This window comes from Coenobita brevimanus, chromosome 48 (assembly GCF_032717465.1).
Source record: "Coenobita brevimanus isolate Jiangsu-jjx chromosome 48, ASM3271746v2, whole genome shotgun sequence".
Classification (NCBI taxonomy): Eukaryota; Metazoa; Arthropoda; class Malacostraca; order Decapoda; family Coenobitidae; genus Coenobita; species Coenobita brevimanus.
The window spans coordinates 13,571,466-13,588,672 of NC_137001.1; the positions used below are offsets into that span (position 1 = coordinate 13,571,466).

Consider the following 17,207-nt stretch of genomic DNA (forward strand, 5'->3'; position numbering starts at 1 on the left):
AGCATTCCCATTGCCTGATTAGCCTTCTTTAACCTTTCCTCGAATTCAAAGTTCAAAGAACCATCCTTGGCTAAATAAGTACCTAAATATTTAAACCTATCAACTTGCTTTACAACCATACCTCCAATTACACATTCCAGCGCATTTTCCATATTCATATTGATTATTTCAGTTTTTCCACAATTAATAACCAAACCCACCTTGCGACCTTCACTCACCAAACAGTCCAACACTCTCTGCATCTCTTCTGGCCCATCACAAATCAAAACTATATCATCTGCATAATCTAAATCCAAAAGTTTCCTGTTCTCTCCCCAAAGTATACCTGCACCGGTTTCTGTTCCAACGCGTTTCATAATGTAATCAATGACCAACATAAATAGTAAAGGCGATAGAACACCACCTTGAATTACTCCGGACTTGACTTCAAAAGAATCACTCAGACAACCATCAACCATCACTTTACAAAATGTGTCCTCATGCATGTTCATAATGACCCTCACAAACTCCTCTGGTATTCCATAATGTCTCATGATCTTCCCCATAGTCTCTCTCGAAACACTATCAAAAGACTTTTCAAAATCAACAAAACAAAGACTTAACGGCACTCTCATTTCATTAACTTGCTGCATCAAATGCCTAACTATAAAGATCTGATCATTGCAACCACGTCCCTTTCTAAAACCAGCCTGTTCATCCCTCAGAATACCCTCAACCACTGGCTCCAACCTATTTAACAACACTCTACTGAAAACTTTCAAAGCTATCGGTGACAAAGAGATTCCCCTCCAATTACCACATTCACTCAGGTCTCCCTTCTTCGGAACTTTAACAATCACACCATTCTTCCAAACTGATGGTAGTAACCCCGTCACCCATATCTTATTGAATAGCTTGGTCAAGATCATTATTAATCTATCCCCCTCCACTTTAAACATTTCCGGAAATAAACCATCCTCCCCTGGTGCCTTATTATTCTTTAACTGTTTTACTGCTTTCTCCACTTCTGCAAGCCTCAACTCTCCTGTTTCTATATTTAAATCTTCCTGAGCAGACGGTATATCCTCTTCTGGTGGTATTGGTCTATTAAGAACTGTCTCAAAATGCTCTTTCCATCTATTTTTAATATCTCCATCTTTGGTCAATAAATTTCCTTCCCTGTCTCTAACTGGTATTTCCTTGCGTTTACCTGCATTACCACTCAGTTCTCTAATCGATTCATATGCTATTCTTTGACTCTGTCCATCATTTTTGTTTATTAAGATTTCAGTCTCTGCAACCTTTTCATCCACACATCTTCTTTTATCTCTCCTAGCTAACCTTCTTACTTCTGAATTCAAACTCCAGTACGCAGCTCTTGCTAATTCAATCTCTTGTTCATCAACGCATTGCATCTCACTCCTCAATTTAGCCTCACCTCTCTTTTTTATCATATCCCACGTTTCCTCTGATATCCATTTCTTTCTCCTGAAGCTATGTCTCCTTCCAATCGTACATTCAGCAGTCTCATGCAAAACTTTGTTCACATCCTCCCACATCTCATCTACACTTCTCTCGCCCTCTTCCAACGTTTCCAACACCAAAAACCTATTTCTGCATTCTAATCTGAATTCCTCCTTTTCTTCTCCTTCCCTTCTAAGCTTAACAATATCGTATCTACCAACACCAGATTTTTCCTTCTTCTGATTTTTAAGTTTAAACCTTATTTTTGCAATGCTGAGTTGATGGTCACTACCAATATCCGCTCCCCGTTTAACATGAACATCCAGCAGAGAACTTCTATGCCTCCTACTGATAGCGATGTGGTCAATCTGATTTTTATATTTTCCACACGGTGACACCCAAGTTGTCTTGTGTACAGTATATTGCAATGCTGAAAGAGTGTGCCCCCGATGACTAAGTCATTTGCTAGACAGAAGCTTCCAAACCTCACTCCGTTTTCACTCATCCTACTACCAACTCCCATCTTACCCATACATGCCTCAAATCCCTCATTTGAACAGCCCATTACTGCATTAAAGTCTCCAACGCAGATCAAAACATCATGTCTAGGTACCCTTCCCACTCCTTCTTGCAACTTTTCATAAAATGTGTCTTTCCTTTCATCGAGTGCATCATTAGTAGGTGCATAACACACAAACAGACTGATGTTGCCATGATTTGATTTAAACCGTGCGTATAACAATCGCTCATCTATAGGATCCCACTCACATAAAGCCTTATTTGCCTTACAACCCAGCAACAATCCTACTCCCTGATAATGCATTCCGTCCTGTCGACCAGATATCAATAAACGTATACCATCCTCCAAATCCAACTTATCGACTCCAGTTAATCTAGTTTCTGTCAGAGCACAAATATCAAGTCCGTAATTTTGAAAAACCTTCACTAACTCATCGATTTTACCGTCATGATTTAGCGTTCTCACATTCCAGTACCAATTTTAATTGTATTTTTTGCATTGACAAAGGAATTAGATTGTAATTGAGGCAACCGTGAGATTCTTAGCATCCCCTGCCCATTTAAGGGCTGCACGGGACTGGGGGCCATTATTGTTCTTTCAGAGTCCATCAAGGTTTCTTTGGCTAACTTCCTGAACACCTCGCCATTGTGTTGCAGTCGCAGTAGGCAGCTAACTTGCCTGATTGCCCACACCCGAAAGACCCAGCTATGCTGTAGCCAGTCACGTGCCGGCATGCTTCCCAGCCATTTCACTCTCAAGGAGTTCCTCTGCCTGAGAAAGCAGGGGGTAACCTTAGGAGAAGGAGGGCCGAGAACATTGGAAAAACTATATATATATATATATATATATATATTTTTGTATGGCACACACCCACGGACGACAATGAACAGTTATAAGAGCATGAAAAAACACTGAACAGGTATCGTTCATGTGAAATGTTCGTATATGTTGCAGCGATTGGTCCTTTGGAAACATATAACATCACCTGTGTTGCGATACTCGTAGTGGAAGGTGTTGCGTGAGGGTGGATAATATCTCTTGTTTTACAGCACAGAACCTAAAAAGACATTGTACTTATTTTGAAAAATAACTGCCAAGGATCATCATCACAGCATGGAGAGGAAGGGACTATCATCCGAGGAGTGGCAGAAGGTTCTGTTCGAGGAGGAGACGACAAGCGAGGAGGATGAGGAGATTAGCGGTGCTTCAAGTGAGGAGGACTGGGTTGAGATAGAGGAGCACACCCCTCAGGCGTCTGGACCACCACGCCTGCCAACACGGAAGTGGACACCAACACCACCGGTGTCCGAAGTTTCAACCCAGCCGTTGTCCCCACTTCAAGAACAGGCATCGTCTCCTCTGGGACCTCTCGGACCAAGAGCGATCGCTGTCTCTTCTCCTCTTGCCTCCAGTTACCCCTTGGCCGGCCCGACGTCCCCGGCAGGGCCGAGTTTTGTGACACTGGCACCTGCACGCCATGCAATTTCTGCACTGGAACTGGTGCAGGATGCGACTGTGTTGTCCTCCCCTGGCCGGGCCGCAAGAGGAGACACCATCACCGCCCCCGACGAGGAGACAGTGTCATCGTCCTCGTCATCATCACCACCTTCACCTCCACGAGGACACCGCGGTCCTCAGCGTGGCCATGGAGGCCGGCCAAGGGGTCGCCGAGGAGGCACAAGGGTGTCGGAACCCCGACCCACTGCGACCCGTGCGAGAGATGTTGACGCACGTGACGAGGGGTGGAGCAGTGGCCCATTCACACCAGCAAATGGGCCCTTTACCGGATCCCCGGGGATGAGGGTGGATGCGCCAAGAACTCCTCTGCAGTTTTTCCAGCTTTTCTTCACCAGGGAGTTGTTGACGTACTTCACCCGCGAGACCAACAACTACGCAGCATTCGTGGGGACTGGTTTGGACTCATGGTTGATCTGCAGTGAAGAGATAATGGCCAAGTTCCTGGGGATTTACTTCTTAATGGGGGTAATGTCACTGCCGACCATCAGGCATTACTGGCATCATTCCCGCCTCCACAACTACCCCCTTTTTTCGCAAGTGATGAGTGGAAGGCGTTTCAGGGCCATCCTGAAACACTTCCATGCCTTCAACTCGCTTGCCATCCCCAGGGACAATCAAGACCGGCTCATCAGGGTTCGCACGGTACTGGAGTACCTCCTTCAGCGGTTCCAGAACACCTACCAACCCGAGGAACATCTCAGCCTGGATGAGGGATCATTGGCTTGGAAGGGGAGGCTCAGCTTCTGCGTCTACAACCCAATGAAGCCTGCCAAGTATTCCATCAATTTTTACATCCTGGCTGAGGCTTCTTTGGGTTACATCTGGAACTTCGAGGTGTACACGGGGCAGAAGAGGACCTTGGAGCAGACAGTATGGAGCCTCGTAGAGCCGCTGAGGGATCAGGGATACAAAGTTTACATGGACAATTATTACAACTCTGTATCCTTGTGCAAACTCCTCTTCAGTGCAGGAACCTACGTGTGTGGGACCCTACGCCTGGCTAGAGGAGCACCTAAGCAGCTGCAGGACATCACAAGGAACAAGAATCTACCGGAGCCGGGCATCACAGCAATGCATAAAGATCATGTGATGGTGCTGCTGTGGAAGGACAAGTGCATCGTCAACATGATCTCCACCTTCCACAGCGCAGACACCAACCCAAAGCGGGTTCGAGGGAAGACCAGGGCACGTGACGGGACGACTAACTACGTCCAGAAGACCGTGGACAAGCCCGTCGTGGTGGATGACTACAATCGCCATATGGGAGGGGTAGACCACTTTGACCAAATGGTCCAATATTACCCACTGCAACACCGGACCGTCAAGTGGACCAAGAAGGTAACATTCTACCTCATCCAGATGGTGATTTTCAACGCCTTCACCCTCTACAAGAAGAGCTCACAGAGGCCAGTCACTCTGCTACAGTTCGTCGAAGAGATCGTCAACAAGCTCCTCTTCTTCGACGAAGCAGAGTGGCCTCCGTCAGGGCATGTCATCCACCATGCCCCTGATCTTCCAGCCCGACGGCCAGCAAGACTCCCAGCACCTACTGCAGCACCACCACAGCTGCCAACACCACTGGCTCCTGCACCACCAAGAGGGGACCCGGACCAGCCTGGAGCACCACCTGCAGGAGGAGTCCCAGCACAGGAGCCACCACCACCATCACTTCAGCAACCAGCACAGGTGGAGAGGGAGCCATCACCACTTCCTGGTCCGTCGGGAGAACCTGCTGTCACTGACATGCCTGGGCCTGCAGCTGCACCTCCAGGACGACAGGACCAGGGACACCCAGGACTCCAGCCCAGCAGGCGACGTCGCTTTGTGGACTACAGACTGCGGCTGGACAACACACTGGGGCACCAGCGGGAGAGGATCCCTAACAAGAGGAGGCTGCGGTGCACCCTGTGTTCCCTGGGCAAGATGAGGAGGGACACAAGTCACATGTGTCCTGTTTGTGATGTGCCACTTTGTGTAGGGGATTGCTTTGAACGGTTCCATACCGAGCAAAGTATTCCCTAGTGGAGTGTACACACACACACACACACACACACACACACACACACACACACACACACACACACACACACACACACACACACACACACACAAACACACACACAATTACACACACACACACACACACACACACACACACACACACTAACACACACACTCACACACACACTAACACACACACACACACACACACACACACACACACACACACACACACACACACACTAACACACACAAACACACACACACACACACACACACACACACACACACACACACACACACACACACACACACACACACACACACACACACACACACACACTAACATACTTACACACTCACACACACACTCACAGACACTCACACACACACTAACACACACACTCACACACTCACACATACACTCACACACACACTAACACACACACACACACACACACACACACACACACACACACACACTACATAACTCCTCATCTTCAAATCCCTGGTCTAAGTGGATCAACACCCCTGGAGGAAGTGAGTTCTGCAAATTTTGTTGATATATATAGTAATCTATTACCATTACCTCTCCAATTTTCAGAAAAATAACCATTTTCTCCTACAGATTACACATATGAAAGAAAGTAAATCTCCACAGCAGTAACTATAGAAGAGTTATGTTTATGTGTAGTAGGTTATAACAATAGGAAAACATCCATGGAAGATGTAATAGTCTGTACAGATAGGGAAAAAAAAAATGGTAGCATAGTCTTCAGGCAGGTGTGCAAGGAAATTATAGTGTGTGTAAAAGTTGGTAGCGATCGGAAGAGTAACCTCACTTTGTCGGCCAATTACTCGAAAACTATTAGACTTATCGATTTCCTGTTACAACCATCATCAATACCACTAACGTCTACGTATGATCAATACCCGAATGTAAGCTTTCGGTAGCGTTTTGGGGGGGAAAAGGCGAGGGAAATGTTTTTTTTCAATCGCGGTTGTTATCAGTGACAAGCGCTCTGAGTAATCACCTCACTTTGTCGGCCAATTACTCGAAAACTATTAGACTTATCGATTTTCTGTAACAACCATGATCTATACCACTAAATTCTACGTATAATCAATACCAAAATGTAAGCATTATGTTACGTTTTGTGCGAGAAAAGGCGGTGGAAATGAGTGTCTCTTCCCGGCTGTTACCATTGAAAAATGCTCGTAGTAATACTCTCTGTTTCTCTGCCAATTACTCGGAAACTATTGGACGTATCGATTTCACGTTTGAACCATGATGAAGAGCAGGAAATTCTACATATGTACAATACATAACTATGTAATATTTCTGATAAGAATTCGTTGTTACGTAGACGGGAACATTGCGTACACCGTGCGTGCATCACGAAAGTCAATCATGCACGGAGTGCCTAGTACCTTTTTTCGATTTACTCGAGAACTATGAGGCGTATGGGGTTATTCTTTGAGATGGGGAAAGCTGGTGAATTTGGGCATATTACTATGTAATAAAAACAAAAGGTGCCTGGGAAAATTTAGCTATCAGAGGTCTGTGAATTTTTTCCGAAAATGGCTTTCAGATTTTGGCCATTTTCTCGAAAAGTATACATCGTATCACAACCGGATTTGTTTCATTAGAAAGCTGATGAAATTCTCTATAAAAACTTACTTGATCATTTTCCTGTTTGATGGAAAACATTCAAACGGCGATGTTGGGAAGTGAAAACAGTTCACTGGACCATGCTTCCAGGGCTAATAACTTTTTTTGTTGGTGTTTTCCTGTGTTTTGGTCCTGTTTATCAGATAGAACAAACATCGATGCCTACCTTGAGAACGGTTTCATGGGAATACATGGATTTTTGGGTGGCGAAAATAAGGCAAGAATGTGTTTCATTCGCTCAAATTTGCCGTGCGCGGGCTCCCCAGCCGGGCGGCTTCGTCAGATAAAATCGTGAGCCAGAAAACTTACTGAAACTTATCGTGCGCGAGAGGGTAAATATGATGCAGAAAACCCACAAGGAGAGAAGCCTAAAAATATTTAAGAGGTTAAAATTTAATATGGTCCAAACAGTTTCGGTGACTAGTTTGTCAGGGTAATTAGTGGAGTTTAAAACCTATTGACACATGACCAGAAATGAGGAAGCACACACAAACTTCCTACCCCACCAGCACACACACACACACACACACACACACACACACACACACACACACACACACACACAATATTCGTTTTAACCTGACTCAAGCAAACAGGCCATGAAGTATGAAGCAACATACTCAAAACATTGATTCATTTATTGTGAGTTGGAGGGAGAGCAGCCTGATGGTAGAGGATATTAATATGGAAGCGATTCAAACGTGTCAACTCCTTCCTAGATTAAGGCGCTTTGGTGTGGATTGATACCTTGAGACATAAGGCGGATGTTTTATTTTTCTTTTGCAAATTACTCACCCAGTCGAGTTACAAATCTGAATCTGCCTCTTGATCTCCTGTGGCTCCGGTCCATCCACAGCCCTTGCCTCGTTGTGGTGATTTACCTGATTCGCCCTCTGCAATATTCTGAAACACATGACGGCCGGTAATCTGTGTGTGTAAGTGAGGGGGTGGGGGGTTCCAGCTCTAGATGTAGACCTAAGACTCCGTTACCTGTGTCTCAGTAGTCCTATTGCGTGCTGCAGTTTCATACGTCACCACTTTGTCGCTGATACCACCAACCATAATAATTACATGATTTCGTTCTCTCATCCACTAAACTACTCAAAAACCTCATCTAGGCCTTCGTGATTTTTACGCCAAACTTATATGAAAATTTAATGATACTCATCCCTATCATCATTTTTTTTTTCTCCCACAAGCACTTGCAACACATATGGTTTCGCCTCACAACGTCCTACAGTCTGGCAAATATATTACAGAACTCTCCACTGTCATCATTTGAGACAGAAACTGCAACAGGAAAACACAGGAGGAGGAGAACAAGTAACAGAGTCCCCAGTCAAAATGGGTCACACATCCATCCAGTCATCATTCAAGCCTTCGAAATTCTCAGTTCCGCCTCACAGGCCAAACTTTCCACACAAACTGCTCTAAGGTTTTCACGACTACTACACCTAAAAGGAAGCTCACCGTATCACAGTTCCTCTTCTACCTTCTTCCAAATGCATCTGCGGCACACGAGGATCACTACATAAAGTCCGGCGGTTACCAGACATGTTACATTGGGCCTTATCATCATCAGATTACCCTAGTTTTCATTTAAGTGGGATGATATGAGTACATAAACAGGAGCAGGTGCCACACATACATTCACTAATCAATGAACTGGCGATAACAAGAAAAACATACAAAATACGTCCTCGAGTTGGAGAGTTTAACTCTTCCCTCCAGGGCGTATTTTTCATTTTATTCATGCTGTTGAGATTATTATTATTATTATCATTATTATTATTATTATTATTATTATCATTATTATTATTATTATTATTATTATTATTATTATTATTATCATTATTATTATTATCATTATTATTATTATTATTATTATTATCATCTTCGTCATCGTCATCATCATCATCATCATTATTATTATTATTATTATTATTATTATTATGAGAGTGTGGGCCTCACAGTTGGGCAAACTTTTGTTTATGTTTCATTCTATCAGTTTCCTTCTCTCTCTGGATCCTAACTTACCCCATCCAATGGATGGATGGGGGCGATGCATGGTGATGATGATGATGATGATGATGATTGTTGTTGTTCTTCTTCTTCTTATTATTATTATTATTATTATTATTATTATCATCACCGTAGACAAAAAAAAAACTGTTTAATTGGGATATGGATAATGAAGGCCATATTTAACCTCTTCGTTTTTAGCAGTCTACCCTACGTTTATTAAACTCGTTAGGCGTTAGCTAGAATATAAAATGGTTCATGTATCCAACATCTAATCCTATTTTTGCCTAGTAGAAGCGTAGGCGTCTGGGGCTAGACTTCTCAATCCTGACACTAGAGGCAAGGGTATCTAGCATCGCTTGTCCCTAACTGGGTATTTGTGAGCAAAAAACCCTAACCATCCTCGGATTTACACCATTACGGATCTCAGGATCCCAGAAATTGTTGCATCGTACAGGAAAAGTTATAATGACCCGTACCTTCGTCGGTTAAGGAGACTCCCCAGCACCACTTCCTTAGCGATTTACTCTCCAAACTACACATTCATATCCTCTTGTATTTTATACTTTATAAATCTTTTCAGTATCGGCACAGACTGCATGAATAACACACAGGAATATAGTACAGGAGCAGAATCAGGAATAAACTGGCAAGGAAGAGGTGTTAGTAAGCTCCCTAACCACACGAGAATACCGACCACAGATTCACCACTGACTGAGAGACCCCCAGCAGGGGAGACAGGATGATAAACACCAGCACTGTGTCCGTTGTTGCTGACTTCTGCTCTTCTCACTGATTCCGGATGTTCTTGCTCCTTGCCAGAAGGAGCGGGAAGAATTCGAGTTGGAGAGTTGAGAGCATTTAGTACGGATAAAATTATTTTCAGCAGTACGAGGAACAGACTTAGCACGATTCCGCGCAGGAACATAAGCAAGATGTGATTCAGGGGTAGGTTGGTTCTGGCACCTTTTATAGGCCCTCTCCTTGTTGCGGACAGCATTAAAAGAAGCATGATTAAACCAAGGCTTTCTTGCATTAGTCAAAGGATATGAGAAGGGCATGTATGCTTCCATGCATGAGAGAATAACCACCGTAATGCGCAAGGCACATTCAGATGGCTCCCGGCCATGGAAGCAATAATCATTCCAGGGAAAATCAAAGAAGTACTGCCTGAGGGCCTCCCATTCCGCAGCTCTAAAGTGCCGCAGACGACGTTTCTTTGGAGGGTCCGCAGGCTATACAGGAGCAATAGGACGGATCAAGGTAATTAGGCTGTGATCGGAGGAATCCAATGAAGAGGAGAGGTTAGCCCCTTACCCACAGGGATGACTGGACCACGCCGTGCCCCTCCCGTGGGGATAGCAGCGCTCTAGATACACGATAAATTAGCTACTTTCAGGCTGATGGAAGTATCACTTATCCTTTTCCCCTTTTTATATATATATATTTAGTATGAGAATAGGTCATAAGAGATATTTCAATGGGTAATGAACATTTAAAATTAGCAACCAAGTGCACGTTGGGTGTTGCCAGGTGATAAATTGGCTACTTCATGGCCAATGGCAGTATCAATTAGCCTTTTCCCTTTCTATATATACAGCAAGCTCGCCCCCAACGCATGGGTTTCATTCCCGGCGCGAAACCGGGTAAGTTTTAACTACTCCTTATTTTGCTCCCTAGATCTCCCAAATGTGATCCCCCGCTGCCATCTGCCACTGGTAATCAATATGAAGCACCCCAAGTGGTCAGAAGGCCCATCCAATGTCACAACCCACAAACACAGCATTACCCAGCAAAACTCCGACACACAAACACCCAAACACAAGGCAACATTCCGATGCCGAAACCAGTCGGCGTCGGAATGTTGCCCCGTGCCCACGCACCTGCACGTTGAACCCTTGTTGTGCAGCACTGTACTTGCAAGCCACAACACCAAATGAACCCTCCAACCACCCAAAGTGCCTCATATTGATCACCAATGGCAGACAACAGCAAAACACCGCACCTAGGGAGTCTAGGGAGCAAAATGGTTTCTGGACCATTCGCTGTCAAGCCAGTTCGCCGTTACAACAATAACAAGACAACATAGACTTTGATGGATCCCCCTGAAATATACTTATTAAAGTATTGATTAATTAATAATAAGTATATTTATAAAAGTATTGATTAATTAATATATTTATAGAATGACGGTGAATCATACAGGGTGCGAATTGTCCTGATGGGGAATCGTTCATGTTTTGACGGGGAATTGACATGATGGCGAATTGTCTTGGAACCCACCGATCGTGTGTAATCTATAACTGGTTACAAGGCTTTATTTAATGCTTTAACTTTCTTTAAGTGCCGTAACTTACAGGTGCGTACCAGAATAGTAAATATTTAACTTACAAATACAGTACTGTGGAAAAGCAGTACAGCAAATATTTAACAAACAAATAAAAAAGATAATATTCTGACGCCTATCAGAATGTCATAAAAAGACTTTGTAGTTACTTGTAGAGAAGTTATGTATATTAGACTTGTGGACGAGTGGTTGTTATACTTGAGTAGCTTTGTAAGTAGATAATCTTCTTTCCCATTTGTCATTCAATGACAAGGAGAGGTAAAGAATAGTATGGAACTATTTTTATTTGTCTTGGAAATATTAACAAGTCTCTCACTCACGAGTGAGTATGAGTAGAGTCCCTGTCTCCCTGTCTCTCTCTCTCTCTCTCTCCCTCTCTCTTCCAAGTTGCTAAGCCCTTCTCCCTACGACCTACCTGTTCTATGGCTAGCTTCCTTCTGAGCTCTCTTTCTTAAATTCTGGTAAAACAGTAGTCGTATCACGTGTGTTCCCTGTGGTTGGAAAGTTCTAGAAGCCTGTGTGTGAGTATGTGTGTATGTGTGTGTATGGTCAGCAAGGCTTTGTTCACCTGGTGAATTGCTGACAACTAACTGCATCATCTCCTGACTGGCTACTTCGTAATCTGTCGTCAGCTTTCCTCAGTGTAACTTGCAAGATCATCTCCCATTCCCAGGCTCGCATAGAGCTGTCTATCTATCTATTTATCTATCTATCTATTATGATTTGTAATTATAATATGGAGTCCTAACATATGCTCGGTCACGTGAAAATGGCGTACCATTGACAGTTAATAGTCATAATATATTAATACATATTATATACACATTATAATGAACTTATAAGCTAATTAAGTGAAATACATAATATTGTAAAAGTAACATAATTGTATGAATATTGTATACATATAATATTCATAGTAAATAGCAATTATCCAGTAATATTACATTTTAAACATGTTGTATACATTTTGTGAGATGTGTATGTATAACAGACATACGCATATAATTGTGCAATGGTAATACTGCTAGGTTATACATTACATATTGAGTTATCACTTTAGTAATGTATAATATTTCACCTAACTTGTATCATGATACTGGTAATACAGAATTGTGCTAAAGTTGTATGACTTATAATATTGTACTAACATTGTGGTAATCCATAATTGTAACATTTTATGAATTGTTACAAAATATTGTGGTAATGCATAATTGTGTTGGCCTTATAATTGTAGTTACATTTTGTTAATGCAACTGTTACATAAGTGTCTTGGCCTTATAACTGTAGTTAAAGTTACATAAAAGTTACATCTTGTTAATGCAACTGTTAATTGGCAAAGCGTAACATAATGCAATCGTTTGTTGTTACATAATTGTTACATATCGTTTGTAGTTACATAATTGTAGTTAAAGTTACATAAAAGTTACATCTTGTTAATGCAACTGTTACATAAATGGTACATATTGTTTGTAGTTACATAATTGTAGAAAGTGTAACATAATGCAATCGTTTGTCGTTACATAATTATAATAATTGCAGTCCTGACATATGAATCCGGTCATGCTGCGGTCGATGATAGTGATGATGTGTCATGCCACTTGCTTGTGGAGACAACAATTTGCTGTTTTGTTTGTAGTTTATGTGGTATTTTGGCATATGTAGTAACACTTACACTTATTTTCATTTGTTTGGTATGTGATCTTACTCTATTTCTCTCTTTTTTCTTTCTTACTTTTTCTTTCTTTCTTTTTTTTTTTTTTTGTATGTATTGATTTCTATAGTTTGTTTTTCTTCGCTTGTGTACGCTTTTTCTATGTTGTTCATGGTTGCATAAGTACTGGCTAATTTCCTTGGGATACTTTTTTAAAGTTTAGTTTATATTGCACAGATATTACTGAAAATGATATTATATAGTCCCATATTTTGTTATTTTATATAAAAAAAATATATATACACTATATACAGTATTAACTATATACACTGACTTGTTGTTCACTTGTACCTATCGTGGGTAATATGTGTGTCAGCACTGTGTGGAAATCATTGTCTTCACGATTGTGTTGAAGATGTTCAATCTTGCTAACGTCATTTGTGTTGGCCATTTTTTTTTTTTTTCTGGTTTTCCTTGTAACTTAATTTATCTGTTTCCACTAGGTAGCTTTAATTAATAAATGTTAAATACAGTTCTTTTAATCGCTCACTGAGTAACTGTGATGGTATATTTTCTTTATTACTTTGTAGATGTAATAATGTATAGTTGTATATATGAAACATGTATTTTATGTAGGTATAAATGGTAACACTCGTTGGTAGTAAATAAATGTTATAATAAATGAATGAATATGTACAGTGTAAAATATTTATTGTTGGTGATTATTTAGTGTTTGAGTTATGCAGATAACTGAAGTAAGTATGTGTATTTAAGCTGTAACTATACAGCACATTTTATATGTTTGTGCAGAAGCTTATTGTCTATCACTGTGTATTGTATAAATGAAGTAACTATGTAACTCACTAATTTTTACCGTGGTGGGAATGGTGTGAGTGGTGGTGCAGGTGGTGTGTTGACCGACGTGGTGTATTTTCAGCAAGCACGCATGATGACGTCGACTTCCCACACTGGTAGCTGTGGTGAGTGAATGAGTAGCGATGAGTAACTTGAGTGAAGACGAGTGAGTAAGATGAGTTGTGAATATGGACTTGGTATTTGCTTCTTCGTCTTGACCTCTTCACTCCTGCGTCAGTGTTGGGGGTTGGGTGGATGTAGCAGAGAGAGGAGGGTGAGGTCTGGTGGTTATGAGGTATGAGTTATGTCTCACTCTTCGTTTGTTTGTTTTGTTTTTCTTTGTTGATGTTCTCTCGGTCCTTTTCTCTTGTGATTTACTCGTTGTAGGATGAAGACTGCCGCTATTTGTAGGTGCATGTAGAAGATTATACAGACGACTCGTAGAGCTGTTACTTGTAGTTGATTGTAGATGGTTGTAGTTCGCTGGTTCGTCATAGAAGTTGCAAGATTGTTTGTATCAATATATTGTTAAACTACTTGCAAGGTGTCCTGTGACCTCTTCACCTCTACATCAGCGTGATGATCGGGGAGACGGAGGGGGGGTTAGAGAGAACTGTCAGGAGCTGGTTGTAAGTCGTTGGTTGTGAGAGTTTTTTTTTTTTTTTCAATCTTGATATTTTGTAGGAATTCACTGTTGATTCGTAGAAGAGGTTCGTATACGTTCGCTGCTACCAAATGTCATATAAAGACTTTGTAGCTCCTTTGTAGAGGAGTTATATATATATTAGACTTGTGGACGAGCGGTTGTTATATTTAAGTAGCTTTGTAAGTAGATAATCTTCTTTCCCATTTGTCATTCAATGACAAGGAGAGGTAAAGAATAGTATGGAACTATTTTTATTTGTCTTGGAAATATTAACAAGTCTCTCACTCACGAGTAAGTATGAGTAGAGTCCCTGTCTCCCTGTCTCTCTCTCTCTCCCTCTCTCTTCCAAGTTGCTAAGCCCTTCTCCCTACGACCTACCTGTTCTATGGCTAGCTTCCTTCTGAGCTCTCTTTCCTAAATTCTGGTGAAACAGTAGTCGTATCACGTGTGTTCCCTGTGGTTGGAAAGTTCTAGAAGCCTGTGTGTGAGTATGTGTGTATGTGTGTGTATGGTCAACAAGGCTTTGTTCACCTGGTGAATTGCTGACAACTAACTGCATCATCTCCTTACTGGCTACTTCGTAATCTGTCATCAGCTTTTCCTCAGTGTAACTTGCAAGATCATTTCCCATTCCCAGGCTCGCATAGGGCTGTCTATCTATCTATTTATCTATCTATCTATTATGATTTGTAATTATAATATGGAGTCCTAACAAGAAAACTGGTTATAAGACTTTATTTCTTGCTTGAACGTTATTTAATAGTACTTTAACTTGCAGATTAACTTACCAGAACAGTACTGTAAATATTTAACTTACAAATACAGCACTGAGGAAAAGCAGTACAGCGAATCACATCACGTGATCAAAATAAACCGTGCGTGCTGAGCTGATGTTCGAGGATTTGGCCTATCAAAGGCCTCTCTTGCGTAAATATATAGTTTTCGTAATGGTTCTTTAATCTTACGTTATCTTATACGTATCCCAGCACTAATTGTGTATATTTGGGAGCGCGTTCGGCAAGAACATGTTCCAGGTGAGTTTGCTGTATTTATTAGTATGAGAATAGGGCATAGGGCACATTTCTAATGGAAAAAGCAAATGGAAAAAACCGGCTGGTACTTGCGTTGTGCAGGCTGGCTGTAACAATGCTGGGGAGGGGGTAAGGGAGGGGAGGTGGGGAGGCAAGGCAAACACAGAAAAATGGCTAAATTGATAACACTGGATGTGAGTACTAGCAGTATTAGCAGTGCTACCTATAGCTACACACTGGCAGTACTAATAGATGATACAAGAAAGCCAGGGCGATTTTAAAAATCCCTGAATCACAAAAGTGACGCCCTGAGGTATGGTACTTATGTAATGTGCATCGCGAAAGTGATGGCCCGTGGGTTACGGGTTAACAGTGTAAGCAGAAGGATTAGTTGTAAGAATGAGATCAAGTATGTTGGAGCTTATTCCAAGGCAGTCAGGGATACGGGTAGGGTGCTGTACAAGCTGCTCTAGGTCATTAAGGATAGAAAAGATGTAGGGTTGTTCACCAGATGGAGCAGTGAAAGGAGAGGATAGCCAAAGGTGGTGGTGAACATTGAAATCTCCTAGAATGGAGATTTCAGAGAAAGGAGAAATGAACAGAATGTGTTCCCTCGTAGAAGTAAAATAGTCAAAGAATTTTCCAGAGTCAGCAGAATTAGGAAAAAAGTAAACAGTCAGATATATTTAGTCAGAGAATTGCAAGAAAGCCGAAGCCAGAAAGTAGAGAATTCAGAAGAATCAAGTTCAGGAACACGAAAGCAAGATAAATTGTTGCGTATATATATATATATATATATATATATATATATATAACAAGCACCTTTGGTTTTGAAATTAGTATAGAGAAAGTAGGAGAAAACAGAAAAGGGTCTACTGTCAGTTGCCTCAGCCAGCTGTCTCAAACAGGAAGAGGTGAGCTTTAGAGAAGGAGAAGTGGCGTTCGACAGAAAGTTAGAGGAAAGGCCACGAATGTTGCAGAAATGAAGAAGTGAGTCAGACAGTGATTCCAGGCATCTCTTTTAGTCATCATCTGGAGAGGGGCGGATGGTGGGGGAATTTATGGTCCCCCCCCCCGAGGACTCCGAGGCAAGACTTGGTTGTGCCATTTTTCTTTTTAATTTTGAAAAGGAAGTGTAGTGTGCACTGTGCATGTAGTTTGGTGTTGACAGTTAGAGAAACTTGTACTGGAGAGCATGCTGGCCTACTCTCTGTGTTAATGAGACACTGAAGAAGTTCAGCAAAGAGGGATGGTCAGGAACTAGTCCCGCGGGCTGATGAAACGGGAGCTCCAGCTCTCCTTGTCATCAGCTTTCCATCCACCTTGGGGGTACCGCCCTGCTCGAGTGGTGCTACAGTCTACTCCTCCTAAATTACTAATGACTGTGTATGAAAAGATTAAGTACTCATGACTAAGGATAAATGAGGAACAGTGTTAAGTACAGTTGACTTTATGGATTAATTATGAGAGAGACCATTAACTACAGATGATGTTATGGATT

At 41.9% G+C, this 17,207-nt stretch overlaps 1 pseudogene; it reads left to right on the forward strand.

Moving 5' to 3' along the window:
- LOC145399295 (uncharacterized) overlaps positions 1-3,903 on the forward strand; it is a 33,344-nt pseudogene extending 29,441 nt beyond the window's left edge.
- Positions 3,904-17,207: the final 13,304 nt, after the last annotated feature.